The sequence below is a fragment of the Impatiens glandulifera genome, unplaced genomic scaffold (assembly GCF_907164915.1).
Source record: "Impatiens glandulifera unplaced genomic scaffold, dImpGla2.1, whole genome shotgun sequence".
NCBI classification, from domain to species: Eukaryota; Viridiplantae; Streptophyta; class Magnoliopsida; order Ericales; family Balsaminaceae; genus Impatiens; species Impatiens glandulifera.
In genome coordinates, this window is record NW_025918978.1 from 39176 (window position 1) to 44048 (window position 4873).

Here is a 4873-nt window from a genome sequence, read left to right on the forward strand (position 1 = left end):
AATAATTTTAATTATTTTTTATAAGAATTTTGTTGCTCATACCTGTCAATTATTTTAGTGATTATTTTCGAGTATGTGTCCCTCCCTTTCTTAGCAGTAAAAGAGATTAAGTTGTGAGATATGGTCCATATGGAGTTGTTTATCTTTTGTTTATTATTAGAAATTATCTTTAATTTGGAGACTCTCTTATACATCTTCCTTTGATTTGTATGAGTTTATTAGTATTTCGATCATATATAGATGATCAATTATTATTTGACAGAACATTTTTCGGCGTTATGTATCAACTTATCAATAAAGACAATTCATATTGTTGGTCATAATATTTGGTAGAGATTCTCCCGACAACTCTTACTGAATTTGTTCGGTTTGTTCTACTGCATCACTTATCGTTATGAGACTTAAACGATCTCGTATTTAAAGTCACCCTTAAATTTCAAGATGGTTAGACTTTTTATTGTGATTTTAATTTTTACAAATTTATCATATTATTTAATATTAAGATTCTAATCTATTTTTTTATTTATTTTATAAATGAATTTGGTAGATGTAACTCCTTAATTGAATTAATTAGAATTACCGACTTATAAAAAGCAAAAGTTTAAGTTGTCTTAACACACCCTACTAAGAAATACTTGCACCAAACTTCCCTATATGAAAATCGCGCAAAATTCATTCAAAATGATTTTTTTAACACTACTAGATTGTAAAAGTTACATGCATTAAAAGTTAATCTTATAACCAAATTATTTAAAGACAGTGGTGATCATTAAAAAAAGAAATAAAGAAAACGTTTGATCAACTTATTTTAATGCTCTTATTTGTGATTATCATAAGATTATAATAAATATTAGGAATGTTCCTTTTAGAGCTTCTTTGATATAGGATTTTTACCCAAAATCTAATATTTTTATTTCATTTATCTCATCATTATTCTATACACAAAAATACATTATTTATTTATTTATGTTTTGTATTATACCTAATACTTTTTATTTATATTTTGTATTATACCTTTAATTTGTATAATATTATCAATGATTAAGGATTGAGAAAATATTAAATGGAATTTTAAGAAAAAATTTTCAACTTATATTCCATGCAATTATTATATTTTATCATATGTACTTTGATCTCTAAACTAATAATATTACACTTTGATATCAAACTTGCATCATTTCAATAATAGCAATGACCATTCATTAATTTTATACCCCATTTTAATGAAAACATCTGTTATCACTGATTGAGAATACCTAGCTCTTGCTGCAAAAGAAAAACAATATTCAATTCTTATATAACAATAGGTTAAATTTCGTAAATTATTTTCTTCATCGTTTTTTCAAAAATTAGACATTGTTGGCCGAAACTTGTTAAATTTCGTGTTATATATTTTGTCGTTTTTTTATTAATATTTTTATTGTGCAATTTCTAATCATCAGTATTAGAACAAGATTTGATTAACATAATCTAAGCAAAAGGTAAAAGTCGGCTTACGAGACCAAAATGCCACGAGTTCGATTCCATCTGAAAGCGTTTTGAGTTGAAGTGAGGGTCATGCCGATAGGGTGTCATACTATTTCTCCTTAATTAAAAAAAAAGATTAACATAATCTAAGCATAAAAAATTACAATTTTTTAATTGAAGTATTGAGCACCATGCTATAAACATAAAATGTTTTTGTAGCTATGCTAGGATAAGTTTATAGTTAATACATTACTTAAAAAAAATTGACTTTTTAAAATTGATGAAGCAAATAGAGGTGGGTATAACCTAACCGTCAACCCACATTACCTGATCCTATCCGAACTTAAAAACATTTGATCCATCGAAATATAACTGAAAACAGAATTTCGATATACTATCAATTGATCTATTAAAGTCGGATATAGAATCTAGACAAATATAATTCAACAAACTCGATCTACAATTACCTTCATAATTTGTACTCGGTGTGTTTGGTAAGATGTATTACACTGTTAAGGATAATATAACTATACTAATAGTGAAATTATAAAGTGTTTGGTTGAATTAGTTTTATATGTACAGTAAAACTAATGGTATAACTTGTACTTTGAAATGGGTATAAATTAGTAACACCACTTACCTGTTATAATACAGTACTAACATTTTAATTTCTTTTTATTAATTTTTTATCCATCTTTTTTTAATATTAACATTAATTTAATATTTCAGTAAATTTTAATTATATTTTAATTTCAATATATATTACTTACATTTTTTTTAGAAAATAAACTTATTTTATAAATTTTATTATTTAAGAATTTAAATAATTAAAAAAATAATTTATTTTTAATAAGAAAATTAACGTTTATTTTATAATTACTAATATAAAAACAATAATATTATGTTTATTAATTATAATTATTATCTCTCCTATTAAATATTTATTATTTTAATGATTTAAAAAAATATTATCTCAGATTTTAAACTAAATTATGAAATAATACTAATTATTTATTTTTATATAATATTATTAATAAAATAATAACATAATTACATTATTTTTTATTTATTTGATATTATACATAAACTAATTAAAATATTTAAAATATCAATAAATTTAATTAGAAATAATATTAAAGAAATAATTAACGAAGATAAAAATAAATAAAAATAATATTTTAATTTTTTACTAATTTTATACCGTCTCCCGAACACAAATTATAAACTTATACCAGTTATATTGTTTTATGCTTCTAACCAAATAATAAAATAAAAGCATATATAACTTATATATTTTTATACCTTCTTATTTTAGGCCGTGTTCGGATTGGAGTTATTGAAATAATCTAGAGGGGGAAAATGAGTAATGATTGATAATGATTTTGAGGAGATGAGAATATTTTTGGTAAAATTACTTAAAAGGTATTGATATATGATAATAAAATAATAAATGATAATTTAAAATAAAGAGTATTTTAGTACTCTGGGTAATAAATTAAGTGATGTGATTGATAAGAGGGGGTGAAGAGATGTTGGAGTGAATTGAGTTATTTAAATAACTCCAACCGAACAACGCCTTCTAATTTGTACGTATATATCATTTAAATCTGATATGCTATACCTCTTAACAAAAAGCAACAAAAATATATTAATTTTGGACAGAAGTAAATATGAATCAATTTAAAATTATTGATCAAGTACATATCTATTAATTATTTAAAAGTCGTTAACATTTAATGTAATGATTACTAACTTTATTATCTGTACTTAGACTTTGTTATGAATTCACTTAATTTTGAATTAATTAAGTGTATACCTTGATTTTTTTTAAATGTCATTTTTTCATTAAATTCGGGAGTAGTGAGAAATATAAATACCTGAGAACGAATATAATTGAGAGTTATGATAATGAATAAAATCCTAAGACAGTGAGGATTTGTGTTTGTGATCAATTAATTTTATAAGAATAGTTCATTCCAAATTTCCAATCATTCTTCTGAAAATTGTTTTTTTAGTTTGAATGGTTAGAATTAAAATTGGAATTAACATTAATATTATAATTTTATTCTTATTTTTTTTACAAGATTGAAAATAAATTACAATTCAGAAAAATTATAAAACTTTAATTCAATTTCAATTTTTATGTTTGAAAAAAAAAATTATCCATTGAAAACTTTAATCGTGTTTTAAATAATAAAATAATAAGTTATTTTGTTTGAAAAAACATAAAATAAATTAGAATTACAATTTCGACATAAAAAAAGTGAATTTGAGAACTATAAAATTAGAATAGATTGAATTCTCTTAGATTCTAATTGCAATTTCAATTCTAATATTAAAGTGTCTATCAAATTTAAGAATTGAAATTGTACTCTTCAATCCCAATTTCAATACTAATATCAGGATTACCAAACAAACTTTTAAGGATTTTTCCATGAATAAACAAAATAGACATAAACTAACAGATTCAATGTGACCTAATCCAAGATCATAATGCATCTATAAGTTTAATAACTTATTGTTAAAAACCTTAATTTCAAAACTTCATAAGAAAAATGAAATACTAGAAGAAATATCACCAAAAATGTATCAAATTAAAAACATTAGATCACTTTATGATAGTTAGAACTATAGTTTGATATTTATGATTATATATATTAATAATTTTAAAATCATGTAAATACAATTTTGAAATTATATAATATTGTAACACTTATTATTATTAAAAATTGGTATGGTGTAGTTGGTTAAAAATGAGTGCAATATAGTTTGATAAATGATTGATTAACATTGTTTGACTAACATATTAACTGACGTTATTCTATAATTAATTATATATTTTGAGTTGAAATAAGTGTCATTTATATTTGTAGAAATTATAATTTTTATTATATTATTTTTGTAATGAGTAATGATATATTTTGAAATTTATTTTTGATAAGAAATGATAGCGTGTCATTCTATGAGCGGATTGAAAAGTAAAAGTTTTATTCTATAATTGGAATAACATATATAAAAATTCACATGTATGATTACTCTTTTATAATAAATAAAAATCTAAACATATTTGTTAAACATAAAGGTTATAAATTAAATTAGATTTTGTGAATATAGATCTAATTCATGTTTATAAGGAAAACAATAAACAATATTAAAAGAGATATTCATAAAATCTAAAATTTGCTTTTTATAATTTTATTATTAAAATATTACATATCCATAAACAAATATTGTAAATTTATTAATTAAAATTGATTTGAACTGCCCAAACAAAATATTGATCAATTCCCAACAAGAAAAATATAGTATTTTATTTGATGAGACTCTATATGATGACAATTAATTATATAATAATATTTTTACAATATACTAAATTAATTTTTGTTATGTTTAATAAAGAAATTGT